At 40.5% G+C, this 11,141-nt stretch overlaps 1 long non-coding RNA gene across 1 annotated transcript in view; it reads right to left on the reverse strand.

Annotated features, from left to right (window-relative positions):
- LOC134336759 (uncharacterized) overlaps positions 1-9,986 on the reverse strand; it is a 69,754-nt gene extending 59,768 nt beyond the window's left edge. Inside the window, exon 1 of the long non-coding RNA XR_010015878.1 lies at positions 9,921-9,986. This is a non-coding gene — a long non-coding RNA (uncharacterized LOC134336759). The remainder of the gene's footprint in view (positions 1-9,920) is intronic.
- Positions 9,987-11,141: the final 1,155 nt, after the last annotated feature.

Genomic DNA, 11,141 nt, shown 5'->3' on the forward strand with positions numbered 1-11,141 from the left:
AGATTTTCTTCCTGGATGAAGAACCTCTCTGTGGCAAGCTGTTAGCACAGAAATCTGCGGCTAGTGAGCTGTGAGTAAGGTTGAAATGTGGGCTGTTAGGAGCTATCAGTGCAAATACTGTGTTCAGTTCTGTTATATATTTTGTAAGTTACAGTCTGGTGGGCATTGTGATTGCATTAGGAAAAGCAACTGGTAGAGTTTAGCAGGTGTTTACTGCAGTGTGACTGATGTTTGGTTGATAGATCGTTCCTGCTAAGACAATCTGCAATGAAACTGTCATTTTTGCTGATGCCAGGGCAAGCTGAATCTGCAACCGGTGTTGCTTAGAGGGAGAGAATGAGGATCAGCCATGGCATAAGCTGTTGCCCATTTAATGACAATTTCTCAGGACGCCCTTTTGGTATTTACACTAGAACAGATCAGTTTAAATGACCTATTGTGAGAATGTATTGTGGGGATGCCTGAAGCTATGCTTATAAGCAAGCATCATTAAACTCTGGCGGAAATAACACTTCGGTAATTGGAATAATATGTGCTTTTTACAGAAATGCAATGACAAAATCTGGCTGACACTAACAGGTTAAAATTATTTTCATGACATATGCAGTATTACTTTTTATATAATTCAGAATTTTGGAAACTTTGTGCCTAATCCTGTTAGCCGACTTAAAGCATCTCCTCTGTTTGCTCCTGACTGCTTAGTGTTTAGCGACAATCTCTACAGTGGTCACTCAAGCATTTCCTCTGGGAAGAGCCAACAGATGTGAGTGAGACAGCCAGGGACTAAAAATCTATAAAGATTTCTCGGTTTACTAATTCCTTCAGTCTAATGTTTCTTTGTAAATATGTCAGATGGGAATGAAATTGCCTCATAACTCTCGAGATGCGAAGAGCACCACTGCACAAAATTACGTACTTGTCAAAGCAACCAGAATTTATGTTAGTATTACAGGGCCATGTTTTTTAGCAGTGTTATTGCTGTGAGCTTCTTTGTGGTGGGGTGAGACTAGAACAGCAGTCTGTGTATTACTGCGCATCATGGAGGTTGTAATTTAGCATGTAGGCAGCACTGTTAAATATGGTAGATGAATCTTTATACAAGTTTTCACTATGCACTTTCAAAGTATTCCTATTTTATGATCTATTGACACTTAGAGCAAAGTTATTAAATTAGATTCTATCTGATTAAATGACAGTACACACTGGATTAATATTGAATCGGTTTTTAAAGATGGACCTATAGTATATTATATTTTCTCAGCAGAACAGAAATATGAATCTCAAAATTTTGGTATAAAATCTTAGGTATAAATAAAATATGTTGTTCTGAGAAGAATGATTGCAATAGAAGTAATTGCAACACAACAGTATTAGTATTGTTTAACATCATGTGACTTAAAACCTAATTCACCAATGTTGCTACTTGTGGAATAGCAACATACAATATGGATGAAATTTTATGACTGCCAACTACAACTATATTTGACTATAGAGTCCATGAAAAATGCAAGTTCTGAATAGTTATAAAATTAATTTACTGCTGACTCGCAATTTCATTTATACTTAGAATGTTTCTGTAAAATGGTATTTTGAACATCATTTCATTGAACCACATATAAGTTTTGAAGAAGAGATTTAAGAATGAAAAATAACTTAATGCTGGCTTTTGTTCTGGGTTCAGATATAATTATTCAAGTGTGAAAGGAGCCTTGGTTCTCATCATATTTACTGTTTTCTGGTTAAAAGATACCGGAACCATTTTTAGATAGTGAAATGTAATGTTATATAAGCAACAAAATTAATTGCAGAATCATAAAGAAAACAATTTATTTGTATTCTCTATATTGTTACTTTCAGGATAAAATTTACCATTAAAAATCTGGAATGCCAAGTGTTGACTATTTTTCATCACAAAATATCAACTAACCAATGTAATTTAATATCACAGAATAATAACAGAGAAAATCTAAAGCACAACAAGTCCAAGACATTGTGTATGATTGAATATTTTGTGCACTGAAAGGACTTTGCAATCATGGAAATCACTTGGTCTGTGGGTTGCTGAGCGGGAGAGACAGATGTGATGGGGCAGTGGAAGTTTTGGGGGGAATGCTATGGCTGAGCAGGATTAATCAATGGTAGGGAGGTGTTACCTTTCATTCAGAGGGTTGGAAACTGGGCTCACAGGCCAGTGACTGGAAGTTATTGTTGCTTGGCCAACATATTGGAAGCCAGTTTCATCAGTTTGTTATATTTAGGGTGTTCGAGGCCCAGTTTACATGGACAAATTGCCCAAGGATCTAGGTTCAAAGTTCAAAGTAAATTTATTATCAAAATACAGATATGTCACCATATACAACCCTGAGATTAATTTTCTTGTGGCCATACACAGTAAATCCAAGGAATGTAGGAGAATCAATGAAAGACTGCCCCCAGCAGGATAGGCAAACAACCACTGTTCAAAAGGCTACAAAATGTGCAAACACAAAAGAAAAAAAATCAATAAATACAAGAACATGAGATGAAAAGTCCTTGAAAGTGAGAACAGTTCAGTGATGTTGAATGAAGTTATACCCTTTGATTCAAGAGCCTGATATTCCTGATCCTGGGTTGTGTGGGGGAGGGGAGGGGTCCTTGATAATGGATCTTGATAGCACTCCATGTAGATGTGCTCAAAGGTGAGAAGGCCTTTACTCATGACGGACAGGGCCATATCCACTACTTTGTGTCAGATTTTCCATTCAAGAGCACAGACGTTTGATGCCACCAATCAATACGTTCTTTAACACACATCTATGGAAGTTTGTCAAAGTTTCAGATGTCATGCTGAATCTTCACAAACTTTTAAGAAAGTAGAGGCTTTCTTCATCATGGCACTTGCGTGCTGGACCCAGGACAGATAATCTAACTCTCTCTACCTCTGATCTCCCAATGAGTACTAGCTCATGGACCTCTGGTTTTCTTCTCTGAAAGTCTATAATCAGTTCCTTGATGTGGCTGATATTGAGTAAGAGGTTGTTGTTGTGGCACCATTCATCCTGATTTTTAGTCTCCCTGATTCGTCACCACCTTTGATTCGACCCAATGAAAGTGGTGCCATCGTCAAACTTGAGTATGGCATTGGAGCTATGCTTAACCTCAGTTATAAGTATAAAGTGAGTAGACACTCAGGCTTGTGCTGTATCTGTGCTGATAGAGATTGTGGAGGGGATGTTTTTGCCAATCTGAACTGTCTGGGGTCTACAAGTGAGGATACTGAGGATCCAATTGCACAAGGAGGCATCGAGGCCAAGGTCTTGAAGCTTATTGATTAGTTTTATGGGGTTGATGGTATTGAATGCCGAACCATAGTTGATGAAGGGCATCCTGATCTATGCATCTCCACTGCCATGATGTTCCAGGGTTAAGTGAAGAGCCAATGAAACGTCATATGTTGTAGACCAATTGTGAAGGTAAGCAAATTGGAGAGAATCCAAGTTGCTTCTCAGGCAGGAGTTGATATGTTTCATCACCAACCTCCAAAAACACTTTGTCATAGTTGAGGCCAGTTACACCTACTTCTTAGGCACTAGAATAATTGGAGGCTACTTGAAGCAGGTGAGTACCTCAGACTGCTGAAGTGAGAGAATAAAGATATTGGTGAACACTCTGACCAGATGATCAACACAGATCTTTAGTACTCGGCCAGGTACCTTATCTGGGCCAGAGCTTTCCATGGGTTCAACCTCCTGAAGGATGCTCTCACTTCAGCCTCTGAGACTGAAATCACAGGGTCTTCAGGGGCTGTGAATGAGGACTGAGTACTGGCTTAGATTTGATGGAATTGGAGAATGGAGGTGGGTGGATAATATATTGTAATGGAGTAATTTATGGTGAAGAGAGACTGGATAGAGAGTCATTATGGTTTTGATTAGACAGATAATAGAACATCATCAGTGAAATAGTTTGAAAGGATAAAGATGAAGGTGAGGAAGTGATACTTGACTTCATTACTGCACTTCATGCACAAGTAAGAGTCAGAAACTGTGTGCTTCCAGTACAGTAAGGTGCAAGGTTATGACGAGTTCGATTGTGAGGTCAAAAATCAATCTTATCACATTAAGAACCATTCAATAGTCTTCTGATAGTTGGACTGAAGGTGCCCTTGAGTCTGGTGGTACATGCTTTCAGGATTTTGTATCTTCTGATAGGAAAGGGAAGCAGAGAGAATGCCCAGTATGATTGGGTGATATGTTTGACACACACTATGTTATTACACAGGAACTTAGAACTGCTGTTCCCTCCATTGTTGATTCTTCAGTGTAGACTGGTATATGTTCACCTTCCTTCCCCTTCTTGAGGTCGACAATCAGCTTTTTAGTTTTGCTGAGAAGAGGTTGTTTCTGCGGCACTCTCAACCTCTCTCCAGTAAGCTAACTCATCGCCACCTGTGATTTATCCAACAGTGGTGCTGTTGGTGAACTTGAAGATGCCATTGGAACTGTAGTTAGCCACACAATCATTGTGTATAGAGAGTAGAGCAGAGGGCTAAGCACACAACTTTAAGGTGCATCTGTGTTGATGTTCACTGACGATGAAATGTTGTTGCCATTCTTCACTGATTGAGACCTGCCGATGAGGAAATTAACTTACCCAGTTCCAGAGGAAGGTACAGACACCCAGGTCTTAAAGCTTGATAATAGGTTTGGATGGGACTATTGTGCTGACTGCCAAGCTGCAGTCAATGAACAGTAGCCTAATAAATGGGTAATTTTAAGTTTATTCACACAGCCACATACTTCTCAAGTTCTTCTTTCCAACTGTGATAAGACTGCTGAATGGATCCTGACCCGGATCTGGGCCATACCCTCCAAATATCCGGACCTGCCTCTCGGTTTTTTTGCACTACCTTACTTTCCCTTTTCTATTTTCTACTTATGATTTATAACTTAAATTTTTAATATTTACTATCGATTTGTACTCCAGGGGGCATGAAGAGCAGAATCAAATATGATGATTGTACGCTCTAGTATCAATTGTTTGGCGACAATAAAGTATAAAGTATAAGTATAAAGTTTAAACAATTTTTGCACAGGTCCCTATTTTAACTTCAACGGTGCACCCACACAATATATATTACACACTACATAAACCAAAGTAATATACTATCAATAAGTTAATAAAATATAATTCAAAATACAACACAGGTAAACAGTAAACAATTCACTGTCCTAGTGACGAGACCTCGGTGGTGGCAGGGTATTCATCAGTCTCACAGCCTGAGGGAAGAAGCTGTTACCCAGTCTGGCAGTCCTAATCCTGATGCTTCTGTACCTCCTTCCTGATGGTAGTGGGTCCAAGGCTGTGGAATAGGTGATGGGATCCTCAACAATGCTTTGTGCCCTTTCTGCAACACTCCCAGTAAATCTTACACATAGAGGGAAGGGAGACCCCAATGATCCTCTCAGCAAATTCTATTGTCCTTTACTGGGTCTCGCAGTCTGGTGCCTTGCAGCTTCCATATCACACAATGATGCAGCCAGACAGGACACTGTCAATGGTGCTCCTTACAAAGTTTTTAGAATGGGGGCAGGGAACCTTTCACGCCTCAATCTCCTTAGAAAGTGTAGATGCTGCTGTGCCTTCTTGACTAGTGAGAAGTTGTTATGGGTCCAGATTAGATCATCTGTTATGAAGACACCAAGGAACTTCATGTTCTTTGCTCGCTCCACAACAGAGCCATTGATGTGCAAAGGAGATTGGTTGACCTTTGCCTTCCTGAAGTTCACAATCATCGCTTTTGTCTTGTCCACGTTAAGACTCAGGTTGTTGTTATTATACCACTTGATAAAACTCTCAAACTCCTCTCTGTATGCCAACTTACCGTTGTTTCTGATGAGGTCAAACACTGTAACATCATCAGCGAATGTGATGATGTGGTCTGAGCAGAATCTGGCAGTGTAGTTGTGAGTTAGCAGCGTGAACAGCAGTGGGCTGAGCATACAACCCTCAGTGTGCCCCCGTGCTCCGCGTGATGGTGCTTGAGATGATGCTGTCAACTTGGACTGACTGGGGTCTTCCTGTCAAGAAGTCCAAGATCCAGTTATGGAGAGAGGTGTTGACTCCCAATGAGGATAGTTTACCTGCCAGGCTCTGAGGGATGATCATGTTAAATGCTGAGCTGAACTCGATAAACAACGTCCTGGTGTACGAGGCATCATTTCCTAGGTGGGGCAGGAGGCTGTGGCATCATCAGCGGTTCAGTTTGAGCAGTAGGTGAACAGGAAAGGGTCCAATGTAGCTGGAAGATGGGATTTTATACGATCCATTACCAGCCACTCAAAGCAGTTCATGATTATTGAGAATGGTGCCACTTGGTGGCAGTTATCTAGGCCAGTTACCATTGCTCTCTTGGACACTGGAATGTCAGTTCCTGCCTTCAAGTCTGCAGGGAGAGTGGAGAGTTTCAGAGAGATATTAACAATGTCCTTTAAGATCTTTGTTAGTTGGGCCACACAGCCTTTCAGCATCTGACCATATACGTTGTCCAGCCCTGCAGCTTTGCATGAGTTTACCCTGGCTAGGATTCTCCTAACCTCGGCTGCGGCTAGACAGGTGTCCTTTCCTCAGGAAGAGAGGGGGCTTTTATCGAAGTCACATCATTCAGTTGGTTAAATCATGAATAGAAAAGATTCAGCCTAATGGGAAGTGAGACGTTGCTGTTGTTGACATGTAGGGTGGATGTGTAATTGGTAATGGTTTGTATACCTCACCACATGTGCTGTGTGACCCTGCTGCCACAAAGGTGTTTGTGGATTTTTTGTCTGTATTCATGCTTTGCCTTCCTGATGGCACGGGAGCGTGCGGCTCTTGCCAGCCTTAGAGTTGTCTTGTTCTCCTTTCTGAAGGCAGTGTCCTGATCCATAAGCAGAGCATGAACCTCTGTAGTCAGTCATAGTTTCTGGTTTACCCTGCCAGTGTAGTGTTTAATCATGGTAACGTCCTCAGTACAGTTCCCCATGTAGCCAGTCACCAATCCCGCATAGTCAATGTTGACGTGATGATCAGAGGTAGCCACGTCCATGAATAAGCTACAGTCCGTGCTTTCAAGGCAGTCCTGCAGTGCTGAGGTGGTAGCTTCTGGCCAGGCCCTGATCTTCCCAAGAACTGGTTTGACTCGTTTAACCATGTGGCGATTAGCAAAATGGTCTGAGTAATGATCTGAGGGTGGTGGGCAGCCTTGTAGGCTCAATGACCGTTGGTATAAACGAGGTCTAATGTATTCTCTCCTCTGGTTGCAAAGTTGACATGCTGGTAGAACTTTGGAGGGACTGGTTTTAAGATGACATTATTGAAGACACCAGCAGGGTGAGTGGTGTTGCGGCTGCAGATAGTGTCATAGATCTCCCACAGTGCTTTCCCAGCACTAGCACAGGGGGAGTTGTAAACAGCAATAATCACAATGGCAGTAAACTCCCTCAGTAAGTAGAAGGGCCTGCACTTCACCATTAAAAAACCTTTCTGCAGTGAGCAGTGGGCTATTACTATCGAGGCGTTCGCACACCGATTCTATTTGATATAGACACCCAGACCTCCTCCATTGGACTTGCAGGAAATGGCAGCACTTCCATCTACTCAAAAGGAGATTAGGTCTTCTATCCGGGTGACTGAGTTTGGAATGGTGTCTTGAAGCCATGTTACTGTCAGGATGAGTGTGCAACAGTCCCTTATCACCCATTGGTTCAGAAGCAGACACAGGTAATCCAGATTGGACATTAACGAGTAAAATCGACAGGAACATGGGCCTAAAGGGATCTGCTTTAAGTCTCACTTTAATACTGGCGCACTTACCATGCTTCTGAGTTCGAGCGCACATTTCTGATGGCGACTTCCCCGAGTAACTGTAATAGACTGCAGGGCAAAGTGAAAGCATGCTCCCCGCATTAGTCCATAACTGTGCAGCACATTCTGCTCGCTAGTGAGGGAAACTTGCAGTTTCTGGTGTTCTTAATCTTCAGCAGTGTTTTTTGGTTGTAGAAAAGATGAACAGGACAAGAAATTTCACTACTGGTTGGAGCCAGAGTGGCCACTGCGTCTATGCCTGCCTCATCCTATGACAATGTAAAATAAAAACAATAATTTTTTTTACAAACAAAAGAAATCTGCGCAAATACTGGAAATCAAGGCAACACACACACAAAATGTTGCTGGAACTCAACAGACCAAGCACCATCTACGGAAAAAAGTAGAGTCAATGTTTCAGGCCGAGACCCTTTGGCAGGATCCTGCAGCAAGTCTTGCTGAAGGGTCTTGGCCTGAAACATCACCTGTACTTTTTTTCATAGATGCTGCCTGGCCTGCCGAGTTCCTCCAGCATTTTGTGTGTGTTGACTGATTTTTTTTCAACTTCATTATCCCTATCTATATGGTTTGACAATGGCTTCAGAATTGCTAGTGTTTAACATTAAATGGCAACTACCACTGAAATAGTTAAGTCCAAAGTGTAGGTGAAAGTTTGTTTAGGAAAATAATTTGGAGCGTAATGAATAAATACCCACTACAGTTTTTAGGCTATGAAGTAAGCTATTGCTCTGGCATTTTGAAGTGGCATTGACTACAATAACACCCACAGCTTTGACAGTTACAGCATACTTTGAGCTCTCAGGTCAAGAGTATACTGATTTGGTTGAAAACTGCTGTCAATGTTTATACTGTAGTTTATAAATCTATACAGACTTTTAATTGTGGAGGATATTTCAGATAATATTAGAAAACTGCAGTTGCTCTAAGATGTAATTTAGCAGTCTTGAGTTTTCTTCAACAGAGTTCTCTCATTGATGTTTAGATGTGGCTGCATGTTGAAGAGATAGTCAAGTTAATTTGCAATTGTGAGGTCTTAGAGTACACCTCATTCCTGAGGGCCAATACGAATTGTTGGGGTGTGAACAAAGTCACCGGAGAGACACCAAAGCTAGTCGATATGGGAAGTGTTTTATTCAACAAAAACAAACAATAGGCATCATACTGAGACAGTCTTGGAAGAAGAGGCCTGCTCGACCCAATATTACATGATATTTTATATGCTGAACATCAAAGGTAACATCATGGCAATTCTATAGTTACAATGTATCTACAATGCCTCCTTTCAATTATATATAACTGTGAAACACTTCCTTCTTCCCACTCACACTCCAGACACCCAAAATGAATGGTAGTCAGCATTGTCTGGATGGCAAACAACTCTAGTCCACATCTCCAGGAAAACTATTATTCAAGGCTGGATTTCAAATTCAATCTACAATTCACGCTCAGGTCTGAAGATTGTTTGCTGGTGAAATTAATATTTGCTATATACCCTAACTCCAGAATACACCCTAACAGAATAAGCCAAGAAGTTTTCATTTGCACAAAACTTACAACAATTAAATGGAGAAACTATACATGTGTCTTTTATTAGCTGCACAGGTTCTTTATAATATTAGTCATTTAAAGCACCTTGGGGTGACATTAGTCAGCAATACTAACTCATAATAGGTGGAGTTTGAATTAGCATCTCCTGCATTGTACTTATTTCATACACTCTTGTTTCTTTGCAAAAAGGATTGACATGATGTAAAATAGAATATGATTTTTAATTGGCCCACTTTATTATAAGTGTCATTCATCAATTCAGACCATGCAGTCTATCGGGTCCATACCAACTACCACATAAACAATCACATTACTTCCCATTTCCTTTTAAATCTGTAACTCTGTAATCTATTTCCCCTAACACTTTGATTCTATTTCTATTTCCATTCTATATGTGAAAAATATAAACACCACAAGATTTCATTTTCAAAATCTCTGCCGCTTGTGTACCGTAAGAGTGTTTATAACAGTTCTCCAAACATGTAATTTTAAAATATTTTAACAGCTTTTCACATTTTAGCTACACTTACTGGTATTTCCTGTGGATTAGAAGTGCCGCTATTTCGAAGATTTCCCCATAGCATCCAAACAGAATTATTTACACAACCAACGACTTGCCGTATAAACACATGACAGGCTAAGTATTTTTATGGGTTAGACTTCATTTTTAGCAAAGCTTTCTGGCATTTAAACATAATAAAAGTCAATCTACATGCCATCAGCTCACAAATATGAGAATTAGCATTCTAAAAAACTCTGTAGGATTTCTAAAATTACAGTAAAATGTCAATATATAGTTATCCATTCAATATGTTCCAATGCTACAAATCCCTCCATTGTCGTTAAAAAGACAGAAGAGAAAATGGTGCTGCTGCACCCTTCAGGACACAAGGTGCAACAGCAGCACCTACTGGTTCAAAATTATACAATCATGACTGCAGATGTTCTGAGTTACTTAAAGGTGCTGGGCTACAATTTATTTATTGACTAAAAAGCAATTTTCTATTTTATAAGCAACCTAATTAGCATTTGGATTATATTTTTTCAGTATGCCCAAAATATTGTAGATTCCATTAATCTTTCTCTCTCTCTAAACTCAACGTGCAAATAATTCTTTTGGGAATGTGAAAGCATCTCCTTGGATTTTCTGCTTTCAGATGTAGCTTTTGCTGAAACAATGCTTGAGGGAAAGAATATCTGTCTGTGGAAAACTGCTTCCCAATACTTATCTGGCACTGAGAAATAAAACAAATCCTCTCCTCTACCCAAGCAACACACATCAAAGTTGCTGGTGAACGCAGCAGGCCAGGCAGCATCTCTAGGAAGAGGTACAGTCGACGTTTCAGGCCGAGACCCTTCGTCAGGACTCCTGATGAAGGATCTCGGCCTGAAACGTCGACTGTACCTCTTCCTAGAGATGCTGCCTGTCCTGCTGCGTTCACCAGCAACTTTGATGTGTGTTGCTTGAATTTCCAGCATCTGCAGACTTCCTGTTGTTTGCGTTTAAATTCTCTCCTATACCCATGCATCTTTACTTTCTTACCCACCAATAACCTCTCTCCCAGCCACAATCATCACCCTTCCCAACTACATTCCCAAATGCTGAGTCTCTAAGTTCACCAGGGAGAAAAATAATTCATCAAAATGGCATTGGCAGTTTGTTGTTGCTGGACAAGACTTGAAAAGGCAGAAATTATGTGAGAAATCTGAACTTGAAAAGACAGCATTATTGAAATAAATTAAAATAAATT

The sequence above is a fragment of the Mobula hypostoma genome, chromosome 2, assembly GCF_963921235.1.
Source record: "Mobula hypostoma chromosome 2, sMobHyp1.1, whole genome shotgun sequence".
In the NCBI taxonomy this organism is placed as follows: domain Eukaryota; kingdom Metazoa; phylum Chordata; class Chondrichthyes; order Myliobatiformes; family Myliobatidae; genus Mobula; species Mobula hypostoma.